This window comes from Eleutherodactylus coqui, chromosome 4 (assembly GCF_035609145.1).
Source record: "Eleutherodactylus coqui strain aEleCoq1 chromosome 4, aEleCoq1.hap1, whole genome shotgun sequence".
NCBI lineage: Eukaryota > Metazoa > Chordata > Amphibia > Anura > Eleutherodactylidae > Eleutherodactylus > Eleutherodactylus coqui.
The window spans coordinates 155,000,221-155,027,834 of record NC_089840.1 but is presented as its reverse complement, the minus strand read 5'-3'; the positions used below and the strand labels follow the sequence as shown (position 1 = coordinate 155,027,834).

Sequence of the window (27,614 nt, the reverse complement as noted above, 5' to 3'; positions counted from 1 at the left end):
CCTCAGCAGTGGGCCAAGCTGTCTCTTCCCCCTCCTCCTCATGCTCCTTCCCCTCCTCCTCCTCCTCCTCCAAAACGCGCTGAGATATAGACATGAGGGTGCTCTGACTATCCAGCGACATACTGTCTTCCCCTGCCTCCGTTTCCGAGCGCAAAGCGTCTGCCTTTATGCTTTGCAGGGAACTTCTCAAGAGGCATAGCAGAGGAATGGTGACGCTAATGATTGCAGCATCGCCGCTCACCATCTGGGTAGACTCCTCAAAGTTTCCAAGGACCTGGCAGATGTCTGCCAACCAGGCCCACTCTTCTGTAAAGAATTGAGGCGGCTGACTCCCACTACGCCGCCCATGTTGGAGTTGGTATTCCACTATAGCTCTACGCTGCTCATAGAGCCTGGCCAACATGTGGAGCGTAGAGTTCCACCGTGTGGGCACGTCGCATAGCAGTCGGTGCACTGGCAGATTAAACCGATGTTGCAGGGTCCGCAGGGTGGCAGCGTCCGTGTTGGACTTGCGGAAATGTGCGCTGACCCGACGCACCTTTCCGAGCAGGTCTGACAAGCGTGGGTAGCTTTTCAGAAACCGCTGAACCACCAAATTAAAGACGTGGGCCAGGCATGGCATGTGCGTGAGGCTGCCGAGCTGCAGAGCCGCCACCAGGTTACGGCCGTTGTCACACACGACCATGCCCGATTGGAGGCTCAGCGGCGAAAGCCAGCGGTCGGTCTGCTCTGTCAGACCCTGCAGCAGTTCGTGGGCCGTGTGCCTCTTCTCTCCTAAGCTGAGTAGTTTCAGCACGGCCTGCTGACGCTTGCCCACCGCTGTGCTGCCACGCCGCGCGACACCGACTGCTGGCGACGTGCTGCTGCTGACACATCTTGATTGCGAGACAGAGGTTGCGTAGGAGGAGGAGGGTGGTTAAGTGGAGGAAGCATACACCGCCGCAGATACCACCACCGAGCTGGGGCCCGCAATTCTGGGGGTGGGTAGGACGTGAGCGGTCCCAGGCTCTGACTCTGTCCCAGCCTCCACTAAATTCACCCAATGTGCCGTCAGGGAGATATAGTGGCCCTGCCCGCCTGTGCTTGTCCACGTGTCCGTTGTTAAGTGGACCTTGGCAGTAACCGCGTTGGTGAGGGCGCGTACAATGTTGCAGGAGACGTGGTCGTGCAGGGCTGGGACAGCACATCGGGAAAAGTAGTGGCGACTGGGAACCGAGTGACGCCGGGCCGCCGCCGCCATCATGTTTTTGAAAGCCTCCGTTTCCACAAGCCTTTACGGCAGCATCTCCAGGCTGATCAATTTGGCTATGTGCATGTTTAACGCTTGAGCGTGCGGGTGCGTGGCGGCGTACTTGCGCTTGCGCTCAAACAGTTGCGCTAGCGACGGCTGGACGCTGCGCTGAGAGACATTGCTGGATGGGGCCGAGGACAGCGGAGGTGAGCGTGTGGGTGCAGGCCGGGAGACGGTCATGCCTGTGTCCTGAGAGGGGGGTTGGATCTCAGTGGCAGGTTGGGGCACAGGGGGAGAGGCAGTGGTGGAAACCGGAGGTGGTGAACGGCCTTCGTCCCACCTTGTGGGGTGCTTGGCCATCATATGCCTGCGCATGCTGATGGTGGTGGCTCCCCGGCTGATCTTGGCACGACAAACCTTGCACACCACAGTTCGTCGGTCGTCCGCACTCTCAGTGAACTGCCACAACTTTGAGCACCTCGGCCTCTGCAGGGTGGCATGACGCGAGGGGGCGCTTTGGGAAACAGTTGGTGGATTATTCGGTCTGGCCCTGCCTCTACCCCTGGCCACCGCACTGCCTCTTCAAACCTGCCCTGCTGCTGCACTTGCCACCCCCTCTGAAGACCTGTCCTCAGTAGGCTTAGCAAACCAGGTGGAGTCAGTCACCTCATCGTCCAGCTGCTCTTCCTCCGAATCCTCTCTGCGCTTCTCCCTCAGACTTACTGAAATTACTACTACCTCAGTAGCTCTTGAGACAGTTGCCGGAAGTCCCCAGCCTCATCCCCCGGACCTCGGGAACTTTCCAAAGGTTGGGCATCGGTCACAACAAACTCCTCCGGTGGGAGAGGAAACATTGCTGCCCAATCTGGGCAGGGGCCCGAGAACAGTTCCTGGGAGTCTGCCTGCTCCTCAGAATGTGTCATTTTCATGGAGTGAGGAGGCTGGGAGGAAGGAGGAGCAGCAGCCAGAGGATTCAGAGTTGCAGCTGTGGACGGTGTAGAAGACTGGGTGGTCGATAGATTGCTGGATGAACTTTCTGCCATCCACGACAGGACCTGTTCACACTGCTCAGTTTCTAATAAAGGTCTACCGCGTGGACCCATTAATTGTGAGATGAATCTGGGGACCCCAGAAACTTGCCTCTCTCCTAATCCCGCAGCAGTCGGCTGCGATACACCTGGACCAGGAGCTCGGCCTGTGCCCACACCCTGACTTGGGCCTCCGCGTCCTCGCCCCCGTCCACGTCCTCTAGGCCTACCCCTACCCCTCAGCATGGTGTATTACGAGTAGAGTAGAAACAGAACGCTGTAATTAAATGTGCCGCTTATTGGCCTGTGGTTGGAGGCTGACTTCGCTTACGGAACGCACAGCAGAGCCAGGAAACAATTATGCGCAAGGCTGGTTATTAATCAGCGACTACTACCCCCAGCACACACGCTGTAAACTGAAGACGGTCACAGGCAGGCCAAATATAGTATTTTTTTTTCCACTTTTGGTGAAAAAGCCCACTGCCTGTGATATTGCCTGTATATGGATTTCCCTGTTGGAGGATGACTGTGGTTACTGAAAGCACAGTGCAGCCAAGAAACAATTATGCGCAAGGCTGTGTATTAATCAGCGACTACTACCCCCAGCACACACGCTGTAAACTGAAGACGGTCACAGGCAGGCCAAATATAGTATTTTTTTTCCACTTTTTGGGAAAAAGCCCACTGCCTATATAGCCAGTATATCTCTTTCCCTGTACCACTGTCCCTGCCTCAGCAGTACTGCCCCTATACTCTGTAAAATGACTGCAGACTGAGGACGCTATGGTCTGCATGCCCGTTATACAAAAAAAAAATTGTTCTTGAAGACTAAAATAACACCTAACACTCTCCCTATAGCAGCTACAGCAAGACAGCACTTTCCCTGATCTCTCTCAGTGTGCATCTGTGGCGAGCCGCGGGCGGGCCAGATTTAAATACTCGGGTGTCATCTGATCTCCCCAGCCACTCACTGCAGGGGGGTGGGATAGGGCTGGAATGTCACAGGAGGAAGTTGTAATGCCTTCCCTGTGTTTCTATTGGCCAGAAAAGCGTGCAAATTTCTCAGGGAAGGAAATGTAATGGAGTCAAGCACCGCGTGGTGCTCGTCTCGAGTAACGAGCATCTCGAACACCCTAATACTCGAACGAGCATGAAGCTCGGACGAGTACGCTCGCTCATCTCTAATAAAGACGAAAGCCCTCACTGACTCACTCACTAACTCACTCACTGACTGACTCGCCATTAATTCTCCAACTTCCCGATGTCATAGAAACTTGAAATTTGGCACAAGCACAGATTATCTGCAAAATAGGAAAAGCTAATGGGTCCCAACTCGATTATTTAATTCTAGCGCAAAAGAATTAGCGTTCAAATTTTACGTACGTAATCCAATTCTCTCACTCTAGTGTGCATCTGTGGCGAGCCGCGGGCGGGCCAGATTTAAATACTCGGGTGTCATCTGATCTCCCCAGCCACTCACTGCAGGGGGGTGGGATAGGGCTGGAATGTCACAGGAGGAAGTTGTAATGCCTTCCCTGTGTTTCTATTGGCCAGAAAAGCGTGCAAATTTCTCAGGGAAGGAAATGTAATGGAGTCAAGCACCGCGTGGTGCTCGTCTCGAGTAACGAGCATCTCGAACACCCTAATACTCGAACGAGCATGAAGCTCGGACGAGTACGCTCGCTCATCTCTAATAAAGACGAAAGCCCTCACTGACTCACTCACTAACTCACTCACTGACTGACTCGCCATTAATTCTCCAACTTCCCGATGTCATAGAAACTTGAAATTTGGCACAAGCACAGATTATCTGCAAAATAGGAAAAGCTAATGGGTCCCAACTCGATTATTTAATTCTAGCGCAAAAGAATTAGCGTTCAAATTTTACGTACGTAATCCAATTCTCTCACTCTAAATTTGGCACGAGTATTGATTGTTATGTCCTAAATAGGAAAAGTTAATGGGTCCCCACTCGATTATTCAACTCTAAGCGCAAAAAAATTAGCGTCCAAATTTTCCGTACGTAATCTAATTCTCTCACTTCACGATGTCATAGAACCTTGAAATTTGGCACGGGCATTGATTATGTCATAAATAGGGAAAGTTAATGGGTCCCAACTCGATTATTCAATTCTAAGCGCAAAAGATTTAGGGTCCAAATTTTACGTATGGAATCTAATTCTCTCACTTCCTGATGTCATTTTATATAAAGGAAACGTTGCATGATTACCTCCACATGGTGTTTCCTGGGTAACGCAAAGAACCATGAAAAATGGTTAACATATTTTTTTCCTCGGTACCTCTAAACTAACCATGACTTCATAAGATTTTCCGTATGAATACCAGATAAACACCAGTACCAAATTAACTCGGGCAAAGATGGGTATATCAGCTAGTATATATATATATATATATATATGCAGATGAGTACGCAGAAAACACTGCAGGTTTTACAAGTATTGTGAGTGTCTAGTAGAGAAATCCAGCGTAATTCCTTTTTTTTAAGGGCTTTGACTCTGTTGCCACCTCTTTCTGACGGGGGTATACTAATAATTACCCAAAACTTCACCTGGCTGATGGAATTGCCTCTATCAATGACGTGCCTTGAGACCATAGTAGTCAATACACCATTATATTTAATACACCATGTTATACATTATGGGAGTTTTGCAGGTGTAATTCTAGAGATCAATACGAGTTTTTGTATCTTCACAACTGGAAGCAGCATTGGTATCATTCAGATTGTGCCTCTATTACTTTTGTTTTCATTTCCTGGGTTGGTTCCATGTGGGACGGTGTTCTCCGCGCACTCACGGCCAGGTACTGAATACCGTGGTATTCAGTGAGAGTCAGTTGTCTCTATAGGCATACATGTTGGTTTTAGTGTTCATACTTGAAAAAGACTTTCTGAGTTGAAACATATGTATTCATCTGTCCTTTGGGAGGAATAAAAGGAATTTCTTATCTACACCACGTGTGCTGTCACACCTATTTACTTCAGATGTTTCTTCTAAGCTTATTTGGATCAAGCTCACTTTGGTGACTTTGCATGATGGCTGTCCATCTGTATTCAGCTTGAAGATTGGGATGTTGACACTCCATCTTTTCCATTTGCAGTGGTGTCATGAGTGACTACACTGGACTGTTCTGGAGTGGAACCGGGTTGTCTTCAGCAATGAATCCAGGTTTAGTTTGGGCACTGACAATGGTCATGTTTGTGTCTGGAGACCTCGGGGGAAAACTCTTTAATTCTGCCTTTGCTGTGGAGCGGGACAGTGCCCCCACTGCTGGTGTGGTGATCTGCTGGGCAAGAATAAGGGTCGGGTGGGGTGTGAAATACGTAGATATTGGAGCCCCCCCTTGTTACAGTCCTGGGTATAATAGATGATGGACAGATCTCTGTACTGACTCCTGATATATCTATGCATAGTTATTAGGTTGCCTCTCAGCCATCTTTTTTGAAAATGAAATAACCTCAATTTTGATAGCCTCTTTGGGTATTGTAGTCTACCCATTCCATTTACTACTTTAGTTGCTCATCTTTGTACCCACTGAAGCTCTTACATGTCCTTCTTGATTGCCAGTGCCCAAAACTGTCCTCAATATTCCATGTGTGGTCTGACCAGTGACTTGTAAAGAGGAAGAACAATGTTCTCATCATGTGCCCCTAGACCTCTTTTGATGCACCCCATGGTCCTCTTTGTCTTGGCAGCAGCTGCCTGACACTGGTTGCTCCAGTTAAGCTTACAGTTAACTTTTCCATGTCAGTGTTTCCTAGTAGTTTCCCATTTAGTGTGTAATGATAACTTGTATTTCTACTTCCCATGTGCAGAACCTTACATTTAGCAGTGTTACATCTCATTTACGACTTTTCTGCCCAAGTCCCCAACCTAGGGCTCATGGCTACGATCATGTTTTCTCCACATATCATGTGTGCGTTGCACACTCACATGCTACTCGGTGAATGGAGTCAATGGAAGTCAATGGACTTTAATTGTTCCATGCACACCGGTGTGTGGACACTACGTATCGATACACAAGAGAAATAAATCACAGCATGCTCTATTTTTCTGCATATGTACGCAGTGTGAGCTCTATGCACTTGTATGGGCTGTGTATGATATGCTGTCCATGCGCAACACACTGTGCATGTCCATCAGCATATAGTTCACTGACATGAGCAGTGCCAAATGCAGACATATGCGGTCTCTGTGGGCAGAGCATATGGGGAACCCACAGCGTTGTACGCTTACGCCCGTGGGTATGAGCCCTTATCCAGATCCACCTGCAACTGCATTGGGTCCACTTGTATGTTAATTTTTTTACATAGTTTTGCATCATCCGCAAATATTTTCATTAAAAAATGTATTAAAAAGAATAGGGCCTAGTACTGATCGCTGTGGTACCCCACTTCTAATGGTGACCACATTTATAACTACCTTCTGCTTTCTATCACTAACCAGTTACTTATACACATACACACATTCTCATCCAGACCAAACCTTTTATGCGAAACAGTATTAAACGTTTAGAAAAGTCCAGATACACAAGATCCAATGACCCTCCCCAGTTCAGCCTAGAACATCTCTTAGAAACTATATATACCCACAATAGAAGACTTACCAGTCTGTAGTTTCTTGGTTCACATTTTGACCCCTTTTTGAATCTCGGTGTCACATTGGCTATTGGCACCAGTCTAGTAAAACAGACCCTGTCTGTCTATCACATTACTTAATTTCCTTAAAACCTGGGGGTGTATGCCATTGGGCATTGGTGATTTGTCTATATGTTTGAAATTTAATTTTCCTCTGTGAATACACTGGAGAAAAAACTATTTAATAGATTTGCTTTCTCCTTATCAGCCTCCACAATTTTTTCAACATTATTTATTAAAGGGCCAACACTTTCAGTATTAAGTCTTTACTATTTACATAATTGAAGAACAGTTTAGGGTTGGTTATACTCTTTGGCATGTAGAGGAGCACTACAGAGAATGGCCTGTAGGGAGCAACAGACAGGCAGTCTGGTGCCTGAGACAAGGGGAAAACACACACACGTGTGGACAGTAAGGAGGATAAAGGTGTTTGTTCCTGCTGCAGTCAAAGGTGAAGTGGGCTGCAAGTCAGAGACAGGTCCAGTGAAAGGGATCTGGGTTGTGAGCCAAAGAGGTTCGGTGAGAGGGCCCTGGGCTGTGAGAGCCCAAGGCAGATCCAGGGGGAGACTTTGACTGGGAGCAAGAGGTCTGAAGAGAGACCTGGATGCTGGAAAGAGACTGTTCGCGTGCCTCAGGAAGCTTGGGGTGAAGCCTTCCTGAGGGAAAACAGAATGAGTCCTGAAGACAACTGTATGAAGCTGCCCTGGAGAGTGGGTGAGAACCACAGTTGGACTGTTTATCAAAACCTTGAAGTAAAAGGACATTTAAGTTGATTTACTTGCATAAAGTGATGTGCTGAAGCAAGCTGCTATTGCTGAGAATTGTGAAAATAAATAGACATCTGGAGTTTAACCCATTGGTGTCTACCTGTGATGTGAGCGAATGATCCCCGGGTTGCTACAGGCAATACGTCTCTCTTTCTCCATCTTTGCTGCTTTTATCTGCTTTCTACTTAATTAATTTTTTTCCTTAGAGATTTTTAGTGCTTCTTCGCTGCCTTCTTGTTTTAGTAGTTTAAGCGCAGTCTTTTTGCTGTTTCTTGCCCCATTTACTTCTTTATGGAGCCATATTGGTTTTCTTCTATTCCTAACCATTTTCTTCCTCTAAGATATGAACCCCCTATAGAAAACCCCTATGAGAATTGTATTATTGTTTTTTCCTCCATGTATCTCTACCTATTGAGACTTCACATGTTCATCTCTCTCCAATACACCTTCATTGAATCATAGAATGGTAGAGTTGGAAGTGACCTCCAGGCTTATCAAGTCCAAACCCCTGCATAATGCAGGATCACTAAATAATCCCAGACAGATATCTGTCCAGCCTCTATTTGAAAACTTCAATTGAAAGAGAACTCACCACCTCCCATGGCAACCTGTTCCACTCATTGATCACCCTCACTGACTCATATCTAATATCTGTCTCCTCCTTTTCAGTTTCATCCCATTGCTTCTAGTCTTTCCTGGCACAAATGAGAATAGGGCTGATCCTTCTGCACTGTGACAGCCCTTCGGATATTTGTAGACAGCTAGTAAGTCTTCTCTCAGCCTTCTTTTTTTGTGTCTCCTCCCTTTCAGTGACATCCCATTGCTTCTAGTAGTCAAAATAGCCGGGAGTTGTTATTGGGAAATCACGGTATGCGGTACAAATGGATGAGATGGAAGCATAGTCAATGGAAGCCAAAGGTCAGCAGCAGGAGATATTGGTATGCAGTACAAATGAATGAGATGGAAGCATAGTCAATGAAAGCCAAAAGTCAGCAGCAGTAGGTATCGGTATGCTTGTAGAGGAGCTTGATCCAGGTGGTGGAACACAATAATCACGCACTGAATAAGTGGCATGGCTAGGATTATATAGGAAGTCCTAATTAGTAGCAGGGTGGAGCCAGAACAGGGAGACAGAAAGTGGATTTAACAGGAGCAAGGAAACATAAAACAAGGCTGGTTTTCAGCAAGGAACTGTTCAAATCCTGGAACACAAGAGGTTATGGGTTCAAGAACTAATACCCAGACAGATGTCTGTCCAGCCTCTGTTTGAAGACTTCTATTGAAGGAGAACTCTCCACCTCCCGCTGCAACCTGTTCCACTCATTGATCACCCTCACTGTATAATATCTAATATCTGTCTCCTCCCTTTCAGTTTCACCCCATTGCTTCTAGTCTTTCCTTGCACAAATAAGAATAGGGCTGATCCTTCTGCACTGTGACAGCCCTTCAGATATTCATAGACAGTTTTTAAGTCTTCTCTCAGCCTTCTTTTTTTTGCAACTAAACATTCCTAAATCCTTCAACTATTCCTCATAGGACATAATTTGCAGACCATTCACTATCCCGGTGGCTCTTCTCTGAACTTGCTCCAATTTGTCTATGTCTTTTTTAAATCTGGTGCCCAGAATTCTCCTCTTTTGTTTCGCATACTCTGTGCATTTGTATAGAAACATGTAGTTTGTGATCGGTGTCTCTTGCTCCTGTACTTTCTTTCTGAATGTTTTTGCCTTTGCTATTTCTTATCACTTCTATTAGCAACAATCTCAATTGTATTCATTAGCTGCATATTTTTACCTGGCATTTCACTTCCCTCTCCATATTGTTCTGGTTTAAAGCTCTCCTGATAAGTGTAGCAAGGTGCCTGCCAAATATATGCTTACATGTCTTTGTAACGTGCAATCCCATCTTTAGCAAGGAGTCAATCCGTACCGCATAATAGGTTGATATATAAAATGATGCAGCTTGGACTGGGTGGAAACATGTGTATCTGGGTAAAGAACTGGCTCAGAGTAAAGAAGCAGAGGGTGATAATAAATCGTTTGTACTCTGATTGGGCCACCATTGCTAGTGGGGTGCCACAGGGTTCAGTACTAGGACCCATTCTGTTTAATATATTTATCAACGACCTGATAGAGGAACTGCACAGTTAAATATCAATAATTGCAGATGATACAAAATTATATAAGACAATTAATACAATGGAGGACAATGTGCAGCTACAAAAGGACCTAGACAAGCTGGAGGCTTGGGCAGAAAAATGGCAAATGAAGTTCAATGTGGATAAATGTAAGGTTATGCACATGGGCAGGAGAAATGGATCTCACCAATATACACTAAATGGGGTACAGCTAGGGAAAAGTGATATGGAAAAAGACCTGGGGGTACTAGTGGATTGTAGATTTAACTGGAGCAACCAATGCCAGCCAGCTGCTGCAAAAGCTAATAAAGTCTTGGGATGCATTAAAAGAGGTATAGGAGCGAAGGATTAGAACATTATTCTCCCACTATATAAGGCACTTGTCAGGCCCACATGGAATACTGTGTACAGTTCTGGACACCGGTGATCAGGAAGGATGTTGCAGTGCTTGATGGGGTTCAAAGAAGGGCAACTAAATTAATAAATGGAACGAGGGGACTGGAATACTCAGAGAGGCTATCAAAATTGGGATTATTCACCCTGGAAAAAAGACGGCTAAGGGGCGAACAAATAACTATGTATAAATACATGAGGGGACAATACAAGGATCTCTCCCATGATCTGTTAATATGCAGGACTGCATCTGTAACAAGAGGGCATCCACTACGTTTAGAAGAAAGCAGGTTCCATCATCAACACAGAAGAGGGTTCTTTACTGTAAGAGCAGTGAGACTGTGGGACTCTCTGCCTGAGGACGTGGTGATGGCAAAATCCATTGAGGAGTTTAAGAGGGGACTAGACATCTTTCTCGAGTGGAAGGATATTACAGGATATAGACCCAATATTGTCAGGGAAATTCCAAGTACAGCACCAATCAGGCCCACCCCAATGTCCCGCTGCCGGCGGTAAAGAAGAAACACCACACACGGAGGTCTGGTATAGCTCCTCACACGGGAAAATAACTGCGCAATAGGTATGGGTAATAGTCTCATTGGCTCAAATCCACCGCATAACCATATATTTAAAGTCCGCAGCTGCGCCTGAGGCACTGGAGGTCATATGCATAGTTGAATGGACTCCATCTTGATAAGGCATACTTGGTCTCTGGCTTCTGTACAGAAAATCACGTATTCAATTAACTCCAGTGCAAAGAATCGCACACTCAATTCTGAGAAAGCAGCTAAGCATGCATTCTTCATATCTCTTTTCTCCTTCACTTTCACCTTCATCTAGTTTCTTTGGACATTCTCTCTCTGTTTGCCTTGCAAAGCATCTTGGCATATCTGATATAAGGCGACGTATTAAGTTTTTCATACTAGATCAGAGTTAGTACATATAAGAATAAAGTTAGTATACATATAAAAAGAAAGGCACATAATTATATATATAAATATATATATTCCAGTGTTTTTTCTACCTACAAGGATATATATATTTCCTTCTCAAACCCCCCTAAAAACTTAATACGGAGATCAAGCACCAGGCCTCGCACTCTCCCTCGGTCGCCTCTCCCTTGCGTCAGGGTTTCCCCACTGCCCGTAAGGCCCTACTCCTAGGAGGGGATATCCCTACCTCAGAAGGAGGCCATGGATTACCTGGGCTCATTTTCTGGGCATCCATACCCTCTATCTGTACAAGTTAACACCCCGCAGAGTGCGCCCTCGCTGGAACCTATGGTCTTCTGCACTGTCCCTAGGCATATGGGAATTCCACTGACAATTCATCTTAGGAGACCGAAGTAGGTGTAGTACTAGTCCATCTCTCCGTTTCTTTGGTAGTGTACCGTAGTTGGCATGGTTGGGACTGGCTCTTCATCCTTTTGAAACAAAGGAAATGTCGGTGTCACATTGTCCAGTCCGTTACTCACACTCTTTTTGATTAGAGGGAAGATACAAGTACAGGAGATCAGTAGAACCAGCAAAACAATGCCCAGGATTATACCCATTTGAATCAGGAGTTTTTGCCATCCCTTCAACCATGAAAAATATTGATCCCAGGGATCTGTAACTCCTGAGTTCCTTTTGAGTTCTTCTGACAGGCTAGCTAATTTTTTAATAGCGACAGTCACTTTACCTGTAGGTCAGGTGTTATCGGGAATGTAGGTGCAGCAAGTTTCGCCAATCATCTTGCATACCCCACCTTTTTCTGCTAAAATCATATCCAGGGCTATTCTATTTTGGAATGCCATGGATGCAGTAGGCCCTAACTGGTCAGCTAGCCCCTGTAAAGCATCCCTGGTGTAGTTTACAAATCTCTGTTGATTATAATAGATGTAATTTATCCAGTCTACATTCTTGTTGACAGTGACAATAGCAAATAAGGACTCAAAACCTGCTTTAACCTGATCCCTGGCCTTAAATTCATCTGGCACCCCCCTTGGCACTCCTATTGCATCTATGTATACATGTGGATCAAAGCTACCACCTGGAGCATCAACTTCTCTCTTAGGACGGTGTGGTGTTGGATTCTCACTTTCAGAGTAATCTGCCTGTAATATGTGTAAGGGCATTAAGGCTTTGGCTAGGGCACGCTCCCCAGCCCAGTCCCCATCAAGCCTGGTACGTATCCTACCGTCTCTGCATAGCCAGTAAACATCTCCCAGAGACTGGACCTGCCTCTGTGCCCGGGCGCCATCTTTCCTACTGGCACAATAACCATCAGTGAAGTTTCCCAGAAATCTGCCAGTACCATAATTGACAAAACAAGTGTAATTCCCAGGATATATTGTAATACCTTCCACGGATCGGGGCACCTTAGCGATGATGGGGTATTCGTTCTTCCACTTCTCACATTCTGTCTCATTGGTGGTGGTGTTAGTATACAGACTAATAAGGCAAGTTTCATGATTTTCAGGTAATTCAAGGGGGACTGTGCCCAGATGAGGCCTAGCATTACCGCAAACATAACAGTCAGTCTGGTTATGGGTGTCTGCATTGTATTTCATCCATTCCAACCATAGATTGCGGTCAAAGAAACCTGTTTCTATGGCCATGGTGTCTTCAAAGGTGGGATTAGCTATGGCCATAATTCTGCTTTCTATTTTCATTTTGGGGGCAAGTGGTTTTGTTGGACCTACAGGTTTTAATGGCTGTACCCATCTGGGGTCACCTTTCATGTCTGCAATTTTGAATTTCCCCAAAGGATCATCAGTTCCCCCCTGCACCCACACTCCCATTAAATAGTTACCTGCATCTCCTGACCCAGGATTTTCAATGGTCAGTGTCAAAGGCATGTTAAGCCCATTGTCTCCATTTCTATAACTCCTTCCCCGCCGTAGTAATGTCATTCGGCTAATCAGTGATTTCCTATTTGGGTCCTTCTTATTTTGTGCACTCTGAGGCTTGTATCCCCAATAGTTTCCAGTGTTCCAACCTACTGCCGCCTCCCAATTTTTGCATTCTGTCCCCCAGTGTTCATCTGTGACACATATATACATTTCTCCCTGAGTGTAGCGTTCATATTGTCCGTTTGATTATACGCTTGTCTTGATCCTTGAAACAGGGGGCTATTGTACAGTAGTCAAAGGTGTATGTGGCTACGTGTGTATTTGAGGAATTATACCACAATGTCACTTCCCCTTCATATTCTCTGGACCAAGGGTTCTAGTTTCCCTCCTTTCCTGCCCCAGAACGTGTGACGGCAACTTCTGCCCAGGCCCCCCACCCTGCCCATAGCAGGTAAAGGATATGCAGGATCATGGGTTCAGTGCTCCGGGATCCGGGGCCTTCTTGCAGTGTGAGGCGTGGATCCAAGTAGGCTTTCCCTCGAGCTTGATTACAGTCGGGGTGGTGAGCAACACCTGGTAGGGGCCTTCAAACCGGGTTTCTAGTCCTTCTCTCTCAAACTTTTTCACATAGACCCGGTCTCCTGGTTTCAGATCATGACACTCGTCTGTGGGACCTGGGAGAGAAGCAGAGACTGCAGAATGTGTTACTGACAATTCTTTAGCGAGGCCTACAACAAAGTTAACAAGAGAATCACTTCCTAAACTCAATTGCTGTGGTATGTACCCCCCCCCACACCCGTGGGGGACCCCCAAACAGAATCTCATAAGGGGACAGCTTAGCTGGACAACCTGGGGTAGTCCTAACGGAGTAGAGGGCAATGGGGAGGATCTCTGTCCAGGGCAATTTCAGCTCTTGTGTGGCCTTCAGGATCTTATTTTTCAGTGTGCCATTAAGTCTCAACCTTGCCACTGCTTTGTGGGTGGTACAGGGTGTGGAGTCCTAAGTCTGCGCCCACCATCTTCCAGAGGGAACGGGTTACGCTGGCTGTGAAGGCGGGGCCCTGGTCACTTTCAATGACCTCTGGGACCCCAAATCTGCAAACAAGTTCAGTGAGGAGCTTCTTAACCGTGGTGGTTGCTGTCATATTAACCACCGGGTATGCCTCAGGCCACCCAGAGAACATATCCACCACCACCAAGGCATAGGGGTACTTTCCAGCCTTAGGAAGCTGGATGTGGTCTATCTGGATCCTCTGGAATGGGTACAAAGGCTTTGCAAGGTGTTGGGGAGGCACTTTGACAGTTTATCCTGGGTTACATCCCCCATATGCTTGACAGGTCCTGGTGAAATTAGCCATCAAAGTGGTAATCCCTTTAGCATAATAGATTTGCTTGACGACAGCATGCATCTTTTGCTTCTCCCTGTGCATCAGTCCATGGGCCCACTGTACCACAGCGGGGTACAGTGCTCTGGGCAAACAAAGGAGTCCCTGTACTCTGATCAGCTTGGTTCTTGGGTCTTCTACTGCTCCATCCTCTTCCCAAGAGGTCTTTTCTTCTGGTGGAGCCATCCGCTGGAAGTGTCTCAGTACATCCATTGGGGTAGGTGTCTTCTTCTCTTCTTCCTCTGTTTTCCGGTTGATCCTTGCAGTGGCTCTGGTATGAACCATCATCAGCTGCTCTCCTTCCTCTTGCATTGCGGCAGCCTTCACGGCCTGGTCAGCCAGATGGTTTCCTTGAGCTTGTTCCGAGTCCAGCTTCCCGTGAGCCTTGACCTTTATGACGGCAACTAGCTCTGGGATCGTGAGGGCTTGTAGTAGTTATTCAATTGCTTCAGCATTCTTCACAGGGCTTCCGTTGGCTGTCTTAAAACCCCTCATCTTCCAGATCTGTCCAAAATCAGTAGCTACTTTAAAGGCGTACCGTGAATCTGTATAGATGTTTGCTGTTTTCCCTTCTGCCAGTTGACATGCCACCGTTAAGGCTTGTAGTTCCGCTTCTTGTGCTGACCTTGATAGTGGTAGCGCTCCGGATGCCAGGACAGTAGTCTGTGAAGTGACAGCCCATCCGGTGTGGAAACGTCCCTGGTCATCAGCAAACCTGGAGCCATCGGTGTACATGACAAAATCTGGATTGGAGATGGGGGTTGTTGAAAAGTTCTGAGGTAGGGAGCCCTGCTGTTCCAGCATTTGTAGACAGTCATGGTCTGGCGGCTGACCAGGGAGTTCAGGGGGACCTTGGTCCTTCACTTCATCATCCCCCCTTGCGAGAGGTAGGAGAGTCGCTGGGTTGAGAGTGGTACAGGTAGCAAGGGTGACATTGAAAGGGAGTAAGAGTTCACATTGCAGGCGAGTGTGGTGTGCCTGTGAGATGAGAGACCTCTGTGAAACCTTCAAGATGGCGTTGATGTCATGAGGGGAGAACACGGTCACTGGGTGTCAAAGCACAATGTCCGAAGTCTTGTGAAGCATCAGCTGGGCTGCAATGACTGCTCTCATGCAGACCGGGGTTGCCTGAGCAACAGGGTCGAGTTGAGCAGAGTAGTACCCAAGTGGTTTGAAACATTCAGCTGCCTTTTGGGCAAGCACACCGGAGGCATGGCCAATGGTTTCATAGATGAAAAGAGAGAACGGCTTGTTGTAGTCCGGTAGCCCAAGGGCAGGGGCAGAGAGGATAGCTTGCTTCAGGAGGGTCACCCCTTCAGTGACTGTTATCATCATGGCCGAGTTGGAGGCAAAATTCGGAGTAGACAGACAGGTGTACAGTGGGGCCATGATGCGGCAAGCCTCAGGGATCCATTGGTGACAGTATGTGACCAGTCCTAAGAAAGCTTGAAGCTGCTTAACAGTCACCAGAGTTGGCATAGAAGAGATGGCAGCCTGGCGTTCAGGGGTAAGATGCTTGACCCCTGCAGAGATGCAGTGTCCCAGAAAAATGACTCTGGGTGCACACCACTGGAGCTTCTGGAGAGAGACTTTGCAGTTGAGGTCTGAAAGCACATGAAGCAACCTGATGGACCAGAATTCACACTCCTGCAAGGAGGGACCACAAAGAAGCAAATCATCCACGTATTGTAGAAGGCAGATGTCTGGAGGGAGTGTGGAGATGAATGGCAGAAGACACAACTGTAGGGCCTGTGAAAACTGGTTAGGAATGTTCTGGGCACCTTGAAGCATCCTGGTCCAGGTGTATTGAGCACCCTCAAAGGTGAAGGCAAAAAGATACTGGGAGTCCGAGTCCAATGGGACGCTGAAAAAGGCGTTGGCAAGATCCAGTACGGTGAAATAGGTGGAGGTAGCAGGCACTTGGGATAACAAAGTATTTGGGTTGGGGACCACCGGCGTTTCCAGAATGGTGACAGCGTTAACTGCGCGTAGATCTTGAACAAGTCTGTATGCGTCCAGCTGTCCCTTCGGGGTTTTCTTCTTGACCAGAAACGGGTGTATTTGCAGGTGATGTACAGCGGATAAGGACCTCAGCCTTCAGTAGACAGAGAATCTGTTCCCGGAGAGCGTTAGGCTGTGTGGTCCTCAGGGGATATTGTGGTACTCGAGGTGGCAGTGCTCCTGGCTTGAGCAGAACTTTCACTGGTGGGACCGGCAGAAGGCCAACATCATCTGGGCCCGTAGCCCACAAGGCGGGTGGAAAGCATGGTATTAAGTGAGACGGGAGTGATGTGGGAGGTGATTCTTCAAAGTCTGAGTGCATCAACAGGGGAATGCAGGTAAGCAGCCAGGTCTCCTCTGGGGTTGGCTTCAGGTCTCCAAGTGACACACAAATGCCAGAGTCTGAGTATGTGATGGTGGCATGTAGCTTCTGTAGCAAGTCAGCTCGCAAGAGGTTGAGAGGGCATGTCGGGGAGACAAGGAACTGAGACAGGATAGCCTGAGTGTGGGGTCCCACGTGAAGCGGAGCAGTAAGGGGAGCAGACCTAGGTTCTCCATCAACTCCAACACAGGAGATAGTATTGGAAGAAATGGGCAGACCGGCATTTTGAACGTCCACAGCTCTCAAGACTGATCTTGCAGCCCCAGTGTCCACAAGGAAAGAAAAAGACGTTCCCTCTATTTCTAAGGAGGCCGTACAGAGGGGACTGGAGGGTTTCATAGTAGGCAAAGCAAAGAGAGGGGCAGAGACGGGGGCTTCCGATTGTCATTGTGAAGGCTGGAAATGTTGACCTTGAGGGTTGCCATTAGGGGCCTGAGGATTCCCAAATCCTCCACTAGGGCATCCAAATTGCTGAACAGCGCTCACAGGCGCACGCTGATCTGATCTGCCATTGTCCATTGGCGCGCGCCTTCGGCAAAACCTTCTGATGTGACCATACTTCCCACATGCGAAGCATTGAGGTCTTGGGGCCTGAAATCCAGGGAACTGCTGGCCCTGTTGAGGGGCATACGGATAAGAAGCCAGTTGGGAGTACATTTGCTGCGGAGCCAGCTGGGGGTACATTTGCAGCGGTTGTTGGAGATACTGTGGCTGAAAAGATTGTGCCTGATGTGGGAACAATTGTTGTGGATACTGGGGAATGACTGGTGCCTGTGGAGGAGGGGGCACTGCTGGTGCCTGTGGAGGAGGGGGCACTGTGTCCAGTGCTGGCTCCTGGGCGGCGGGGGTCACAGGCATAACTGGGGTGGCTGGCTTTGTGGATGAGGCTCATTCGCCTGCCTCTTCATCCGTGAGAGACAATTGGACGAGTTGAGTCACTGTCTTCTTGGGTGGGCACGCCTTCTCATAGGATTAAGCGATCAGCAATAACTGCTTGGGTGGCATATCTGAGTGTTCAGGACGGGCTTTAGACAGTGGCAGGCCGATTGTGGGCTTCAGTCCTTCAACAAAGGATTTATTGAAAAGAACACAATGTGTAGGGGTAGAAATATCAAATCCATGCACAGAGAACAAAAGTTGCAACCTGGAGTAGAATTTTTCCACAGACTCTGTATCTTCCTGAGTAGAATCCAGCAGAGATGCAGTAGAATCTGCCAATCTGTCTTTGGCCCAAGTATGTAGCTTGACATAGAACCTGACACCTGATTGGTACGAGGTGTCATCCGGGTCCTCTAAGATGGCTGCGTGGATAATGGGCCAGAAGTTGCAGCCCGCAGCCAGGCTGCAGATATGGACCAGGTCACGGTGGGCTGCAGAATATATACCCTGTAACTGGAAAACTGCCCGATAGAAGGACATAGGTGCCTTCTCTGGGTCTGGGAGCTGTTTCACCATGGCAGCAACCTCTTTAGGGGAAAACCCCTCATACCTGGTACCCTGTGTTTTGGAAGCCGGCATGAAAGGTGTAAGTGGGACCAACGGGGCAGAGGCAGGCTCCTGATTAGGGGACACTGGACGTGACAGGTGTGTGGGACCCCTGCCCCGTGTGATGACTTCCTGCATGAGGGAAAGGACCTCGGGGGAATTTGTGCAGATACGGATTTCTTTAAGAAGAGGCACGGGTTTGTGCATCTTAATGGTGTCTAACATGATAGCTATACAGTCCTTCTTTGGAAATCCGAAGAGTCCTGTAGAAATCAAGGGGAGAGACACTTAAGTAAACTTTTCCATCCGGCAGGTGGCGAGGACACCATCTACTGTGTCCTTCAGGATGGCTGCTGTGTGCTGTGGGTCACCATGATCATATATAGGCCCTACTGCATGAATAATACTCCCACAGGGGAGGTTGCCGGAGCCCATCAGGGCCATGGCCCCTGGTCTGATAGGGCCCGTCTCCTCCAGTAACCTATCACAATCAAGTTGGATAGTTGGGCCACCCTTCTCTGCTATTTCCTTGGCTAGTCCTCCCTTGTGTTTTAAATTGGAGTTAGCAGGGTCTACTATGGCGTCAGTACGGTGGGTAGTGATGTCACCTAGGCCTAAGGCCAAGGTACACCGTCCAGTCCACAGGGGAACTAGATAGTGTTCAGTCCACTCCTCCTCAGATGGGTTTGAGGTCGGCGACAAGAACTGGATCCGGGCCGGCCGCGACCGGTCCCATTGACTGGGGGTAGAAGTTACGACTCCCCGTCCTTGCAAAACAGGGGAGGCCTCAGTGAAAGAATTGGGGGAAGGAACATAGGATGGCTTGAGGAGACGGAGGAGGGTGGTGGCGGGGGCTTGTTTGCCGTGGGGAGAGGTCCGGCGGGGCCGGATACCCGGCCTTGCAGGCTGAGGCCTCGGGCTGTAGTGGAGTATCTCCCGATGCTTGGGTAATGGGTTCCGGGAGAAAATCATGGCCTACTATGGCTGCTCTCCTGTGTGCCATCCTCTCCATAAACTCCAGGGTACGCAGAAGTTGCGCAAGTTCCATAGACGGGAAAATGGGTGCTACAGTATCCGGCAGCAGTGGATGGCCACCGGGGGGAACATAAAAAGAGCCATCCGGTAGTAATACGGGATACAAGAATGTGTGGTTGGCAGTATCAATATGGCCGCCGGAAATGAGATCGTGACGTAGTTCCGGGTCTGGAGAGGAAGAGGTGGGGGCTACTGTGCCAACCCGGGGAGGAAGAGGAGGAGGCGGCAGAGGGAAAGCAGAAAGGTCTGGCGGTGGAGGAGGAGGCAACGGAGGGGAAGTGCAAAGGGCTGGTGGTGGTGGAGGAGGAGGCGGAAATTCCGGAGGTGGCAGTGACGTGACAGGAGGTGGTCTGGGGGCGTGACAATTAACACAGTACTCCACGGAGGGTGGGTTCTGTTGGCCACAATGCTGACACTCCCAAAATTTGGTGCGGTCGCCATTATAGGGCGGCGGCTGCTCATATACAGGTACTTTTCCAGGCAAATAATACATGAACATACTTAACTTTCCCTGATTTGTCCCTTTGCTCTTCCTCAACCCAACCCTCTTTTGCAATTTCAGCCGCCGTCTTCTGCCACATTTCAGCGCTTTCTAATAAACCTTTGTCTCTCAAGGCGCCCTTCTTAGTCCTAAGAACCTCCTCCCAGTCACCATACTGCAATCTGCCGTGCGGGTCCATGTCAAACATTTTCATAAGAGTTTTCTTACATTTTACAAATTGGGACCCTTGTCTCTCCCCCACCAATTCATCCGCTCGGCGGCGGCCCTTAGGGGGCTCCGCCTTCTTTAGTAAGGTCTTATGCATATTAAAACAACAGCAACAATAATAACACGCTCCAAAGAGTATATCCTTCTGACCCGGCTTGTTAGCCCCTTATATACAGCAAAACAACCGAAGGTATCTCCTTCTATGGAACCAGTCCCATAGAGTGCATCCCTCTCAGCTAAACCATCAACAACTAACTAAACTAAAACGGAGGGTTCCTTCGTCTATGGGACCTATCTCACAGAGTGCATCCCTCTCAGCTAAACAATCAACAACTAAAACAACCGAGGGAGGGTTCCTTCGTCTGTGAGACCAAATGAAAAAAAAAAAAAATTCTGCAGATACAACAAACAACCTCCACTATCGTTAAAACACTATGGACTTAAGCAACAAATAGACTAGTGACTAGTCCCTGGATGGGTGATTGGTGCGCTTATCACGGTCAGTGGTCCGTGACGGCAAACCCGAAGCCCACGAGTTACCGTGTAGAACTCTTAACCCAACCCGTCCAGTCACAAAACACAGATAGTCCCTCCTGCTGCAAGACTCTCAGTGTAAAACACAACACAAATATATGCCGGTCTTACCTGGAGTTCTGTGAGTTGATCAGGCTCGGTTTGCAGCAGGACGGCTTCCCTGTGGCGTGGATCCGGGTGGACAGGGCTGCACAGCTCCGGTTTTACCGCCCCACAATGTTGGGCGCCAATTGTCAGGGAAATTCCAAGTACAGCACCAATCAGGCCCACCCCAATGTCCCGCTGCCAGCGGTAAAGAAGAAACACTACACACAGAGGTCTGGTATAGCTCCTCACACGGGAAAATAACTGCGCACTTTATTACAGATTACATGGGATCTTATACTTTTTGGTCATGTCACTAGGAATGGGTAATAGTCTCAGTGGCTCAAATCCACCGCATAACCATATATTTAAAGTCCGCAGCTGCGCCCGAGGCACTGGAGGTCATATGCATAGTTCAATGGTCTCCATCTTGATAAGGCATACTTGGTCTCTGGCTTCTGTACAGAAAATCACGTATTCAATTAACTCCAGTGCAAAGAATCGCACACTCAATTCTTAGAAAGCAGCTAAGCATGCATTCTTCATATCTCTTTTCTCCTTCACTTTCACCTTCATCCTTCATCTAGTTTCTTTGGACATTCTCTCTCTGTTTGCCTTGCAAAGCATCTTGGCATATCTGATATAAGGCGACGTATTAAGTTTTTCATACTAGATCATAGAGTTAGTACATATAAGAATAAAGTTAGTATACATATAAAAAGAAAGGCACATAATTATATATATAAATATATATATTCCAGTGTTTTCTTTTCTACCTACAAGGATATATATATTTCCTTCTCAATATGACCAGTGGGTTTGTAGTTCTAGGTCTTACAGTCAGGTAGGAACTAACAAAGGTTGATCCAGGGATTATTCTGATTGCCATTATGGAGTCGGGAAGGAATTTTCCCCCAAATCTGCTTATTGCCTTCTGCCTCTTGGGGTTTTTGCCTTCCTCTGGATCAACTAGGGGGTTGAAATAGGCTGAACTAGATAGACATTCTCTTCATTCGGCCTAACATACTATGTTACCATTTTATTACAAAGGCAATTCACTCCATGGTCTGGAAATTCAAATCTTGTCTGATGGCACCATTGACGTAGCCAGTTCACCTTTAGAATTCTGTCCATCTCCTTATTCCATGGCCATCCACTGGGAGGATGGATGAGAAGACCACCTGTGCTTCACTTTCCTGCCAAGGGCTTCAAAGTTTCTATAGATAGTTGCAAGGTCATTTGTAAGAATCAGTATTGGTCTGTAGAACTGAATCATAAAATGGTAGACTTGGAAGTAACCTCCAGGGTCATCTGGTCAAACCCCCTGCTCAGTGCAGGATTCACTAAATCATCACAGACAGATATTTGTCCAGCCTTTGTTTGAACACTTTCATTGAAGAAGAACTACCTCCCGTGCTAACCTGTTCCACTCATTGATCATCCTCACTGTCAGAAAGTTTTTTTCTAATATCTAATTTGTGTCTCCTTCCTTTCAGTTTCATCCCATTGCTTCTAGGGTTTCCTTGTGCAAATGAGAATAGGGCTGATCCCTCTGCACTGTGACAGCCCTTCAGATATTTGTAAACAGCTATTAAGTCTCCTCTCAGCCTTCTTTTTTGCAAGCTAAACATTCCCAGATCCTTTAATCGTTCCTCATAGGACATGATTTGCAGACCGCTCACCATCTTGGTAACTCTTCTCTGAGCTTGCTCCAGTTTGTCTAAGTCTTTTTTAAAGTGGGGTGCCCAGAACTGGACACAGTATTCCAGATGAGGTCTGACTAAGGAAGAGTAGAGGGGAATAATTACCTCATATGATCTAAACTCTATGCTTCTCTTAATACATCCTAGAATTGTTTTTGCCTTTTTGGCTGCTGCATCACATTGTTGACTTGTGTTCAGTTGATGATCTATTAGTATACCCAAGTCTTTTTCACATGTGCTGCTGCTTAGTCCAATTCCTCCTATTCTGTATGTGTTTTTTTTTCATTTTTCTTGCCCAGATGTAGGACTTTGCATTTCTTCTTGTTTAAAACCATTCTATTAGTACCCGCGCACTATTCAAGCTTTTCTAGATTGTTTGAATACTTACTTTTCCCTAGTATTAGCTATCCCTCCTAGCTTTGTGTCATCAGCAAATTTGATCAGTTTCCCATCAATTCCCTTCTTATTTAGAATCTTTTATCAATAAATAAGGCTAAAGGGTTTTTTAAATTTAGTATAAACGTTTTATTTTTTTTAAATAATTAATAAAAGTTTTTTAAACAAATCTTTACCTTTCTTGTTTAGTCCCCATAGGGGACATGAACTCACGATGGTTTGATCGCTTCTGCAGTATGATGGACTGCCAAAGCATTACATTATACCGTGATCTGATAGGCAATCTGCCATGGCAGCCCTGGGATCTTTTAGGACGACTCTGGCTGCTATGGCAACCACACAGCAACCCACGATCTTCTTGCGGAGACAGTGCAAGACCCCTGAATATTGATAGGGGTATTTAAACGCCACAGTCAAAATTGGCAGAAGCATTTAAAGAGTTAGTAGCTCAGATGAGCGGTGCTGCTTATTGGATCTGTAGGGGGCGGGTGTCATCTGTAGGAAATAGCCTGCAGCCGTATTGCATGGAGCAGGATCAATCTGCGATATCCCTCCATACATACCCCAAACATCCTGTAGCGTTAAAGGGTTAAGGTTAGGTTTATTGTAGGGGGTTTTCCAAGGCAAATATTGGAATTTAGTCTTTAGAGACTGGAGTTCCAGATCGACCTATAATTTATCTTCTGGAGCATGGGTTAGATCTATTATTCAGCTGAGATATATTGTGTTTTTGTATGATTCAAAGTCTGGTAGGCCGATACCTCCAAGTCACAGATGTTCAATTAAAATTGAGTATTTCAATCTGGGGCTTTTGCTTTGCTCTTTATAGGTAATTCTTGTAGAAGATTTTCAGAAAGATTTATCATTTTTATAATTTTTTTTCTACCGAACCACGAAGTTAGATTTCGCTGTGATTAAATCCCTTTCTATTTTCTCTAGCATGGGAATGACATTCAGATCATATAAACTATAATAAGTTATCTTGTCTAAAGGCCCTTTAAGACACAATTTTCACTCAAAAATCGTTCAAAACCATCTTTTGAGTGATAATCGTTGTGTCTAACGTTGTGTCTAACTGCACTGACATTGTGCAGTTTTCGTTAAGCCGTCGCTGATCGCTGAAAGATCAGTTATCAGGAATTCACAGTCGGATACAGCTGATACTATTGATGAATACTGATGACAGGCAGGATATGAAGAACAGTGCGGTCCAGCTGTGTTCTCCATACCCTGCTCGGAGCACTCGGCTATATAATAGCCGGGCGCTCTAAACAGAGAACAGCTGGATGCAGAAGACAAGCGGGGACACTTGTCTTCTGCATGCTCCGCTGGGAGCACCCAGCTGTATAACAGCCGGGCACTCCGAGCAGAGAACAAATGGATGCAGAAGACAATCGGGGACGCCCTGCCTGTCTTCGCTCGGAGCACAAGGTGATCGCTTGAGCGATCACCTTGCGCTGTAAAAAGAACAAAACGATTATCGCTCAAAAATCGATCAAAAGATTTTTTGAGCGATAATCGTTGTGTCTAAACCAGCCTTAAGTTTATATGAAGAAGTTTGGATTTGGTAAAATTGAGTTTGAAGTTAGAAATTTCGCTGAAGCTTTAATATTCTTCTAATATAGAGTTTTAAGAGGTTTGTGGGGGTTAGTGAAAAATAGCAGTACATCATCTGCAAATGATGCTGCTTTATGTTCTCCCTGTCCACATACTAAGCTGCTAATAAGTTTATTTTGCCTAATTCTTTCTGAGAAAACTTCTGCAGTGTCCGAGGAGTGGACCCACAGCCGAGGAGACAGCATGGTAGAGTTTGGGCCTTGTTACAGGGCTCTATAATTTCCCACCCTGTTACCACTGGGGGAAACTTTTACGGGGGTGATCCAATATGTGGTTTACCTTAAACAGTCCTGTCACTGGTGACGCCATCACGTATATCAAGCACAATCACATGACAAACAACAAGATACATTTTCCAGACATCCCGCATACCACACAGTTAACCCATTCAGTGCTGCAGCTATGCAATACACATCATATTCATGCAACATAAAAGACATTGACAATAAATAGGCATGTGACAAATGCATTCATACATTAGGGAGGGACCCATTAACTCTGGGCCACTAGACCTCCATAAAGAGAATAAATAGAAGTGGGGAGAGAGGGCATCCTTGTACCGTTGTATATATTAAATGAGAGCTCTCATTTAATATATACTAAACGAGATAGAATGAATATATATATATATATATATATATATATATATATATATGTACTGACTGATATACCCGGCTTCGCCCGAGTTAATTTGGTACTGGTGTTTATCTGGTGTTCACACGGAAAATCTTCTGAAGCCGTGGTTACTTTAGAGAAACCGGAAAAACATATGTTCACCATTTTGCATAGTTCTCTGCGTTACCCAGGAAACATCACGGGGAGGTAACCATGCGACATTTCCTTTATATAAAATGACATCAGGAAGTGAGAGAATTAGATTTCATGCATAAAATTTGGACGCTAATTCTTTTGCACTTAGAATTGAATAATCGAGTTGGGACCCAATAGCTTTTCCTATTTATGACATAATCAATGCTCGTGCCAAATTTCACGTTTCTATGACACCGGAAAGTGAGAAAATTACATTCCGTACGTAAAATTTGGACGCTAATTCTTTTGCGCATAGAATTGAATAATCGAGTTTGGACCCATTAACTTTTCCTATTTATGACATATTCAATGCCCGTGCCAAATTTTAAGTTTCTATGTGAGAAAATTACATTCCGTACGTAAAATTTGGACGCTAATTCTTTTGCGCATAGAATTGAATAATCGAGTTGGGACCCATTAGCTTTTCCTATTTATGACATAATCAATGCTCTGCCAAATTTCGAGTTTCTATGACATCGGGAAGTGAGAGAATTAGATTTCGTACGTAAAATTTGGACGCTAATTCTTTTGCGCATAGAATTGAATAATCGAGTTGGGACCCATTAGCTTTTCCTATTTATGACATAATCAATGCTCGTGCCAAATTTCACGGTTCTATGTCACCCGAAAGTGAGAAAAATACATTCCGTACGTAAAATTTGGACGCTAATTCTTTAGTGCTTAGAATTAAAAAATGAAGTTGGGACCCTTTAGATTTTAGTATTTATGACATATTCAATGCCCGTGCCAAATTTTAAGTTTCTATGTGAGAAAATTACACTCCTTACGTAAAATTTGGACGCTAATTTTTTTGCGCGTAGAATTGAATAATGGAGTTGGGACCCATTAGCTTTTCCTATTTATGACATAATCAATGCTCCTGCCAAATTTCGAGTTTCTATGACTCCGGGAAGTGAGAGAATTAGATTCCGTACGTAAAATTTGGACGCTAATTCTTTTGCGCATAGAATTGAATAATCGAGTTTGGACCCATTAACTTTTCCAATTTATGAAATATTCAATGCCCGTGCCAAATTTTAAGTTTCTATGGCATTGGGAAGTGAGAGATTTAGATTACGTACGTAAAATTTCGACGCTAATTCTTTTGCACTAGAATTGAATAATCGAGTTGCGACCCAATTACTTTTCCTATTTTGGAGATAATGTATGGTTGTGCCAAAATTCATGTTTCTACGACATCGGGAAGTTGGAGAACTTTTGGCGAGTCAGTGAGTGAGTGAGTGAGTGAGTGAGTCCGTCAGTCAGTAAGGGCTTTCAGCTTTAGATATATACTAGCTGATATACCCGGCTTCGCCCGAGTTAATTTGGTACTGGTGTTTATCTGGTGTTCACACGGAAAATCTTATGAAGTCATGGTTACTTTAGAGATACTGAGGAAAAACATATGTTCACCATTTTGCATAGTTCTCTGCGTTACCCAGGAAACACCACGTGGAGGTCACCATGCGACGTTTCCTTCATATAAAATGACATCAGGAAGTGAGAGAATTAGATTACGTACATAAAATTTGGACACTAATTCTTTTGCGCTTAGAATTGAACACTCGAGTTGGGACCTATTAACTTTTCATGTTTATGACACAATCAATGCTTGTGCCAAATTTCATGTTTCTATGACATTGGGAAGTGAGAGATTTAGATTATGTACGTAAAATTTGGACGCTAATTCTTTTGCGCATAGAATTGAATAATCGAGTTGGGACCCATTAGCTTTTCCTATTTATGACATAATCAATGCTCCTGCCAAATTTCCTGTTTCTTTGACACCGGAAAGTGAGAAAATTACATACAGCACGTAAAATTTGGACGCTAATTCTTTTGCGCATCATATTGAATAATGGAGTTGGGACCCATTAGCTTTTCCTATTTATGACATAATCAATGCTCGTGCCAAATTTCCCATTTCTATGACACCGGAAAGTGAGAAAATTACATTCCGCACGTAAAATTTGGACGCTAATTCTTTTGCACATAGAATTGAATAATCGAGTTGGGACCCATTAGCTTTTCCTATTTATGACATAATTAATGCTCGTGCCAAATTTCACATTTCTATGACACCGGAAAGTGAGAAAAATACATTCTGTACGTAAAATTTGGACGCTAATTCTTTTGCGCATAGAATTGAATATTCGAGTTGGGACCCATTAGCTTTTCCTATTTATGATGTAATCAATGCTCTTGCCAAATTTCACGTTTCTATGACACCGGAAAGTGAGAGATTTAGATTCCGTACGTTAAATTTCGACGCTAATTCTTTTGCGCTAGAATTGAATAATCGAGTTGGGACCCAATTACTTTTCCTATTTTGGAGATAAACTATGCTTGTGCCAAAATTCATGTTTCTACGACATCGGGAAGTTGGAGAACTTTTGGCGAGTCAGTCAGTGAGTCAGTCAGTCAGTCAGT

General features: G+C 46.0%; 1 protein-coding gene across 1 annotated transcript in view; it reads left to right on the top strand.

The window, feature by feature from the left end:
* The window catches only part of LOC136626544 (kinesin-like protein KIF21B), a 2,048,083-nt gene that overhangs the window by 389,989 nt on the left and 1,630,480 nt on the right, over positions 1-27,614 (top strand). The window lies entirely within an intron of this gene.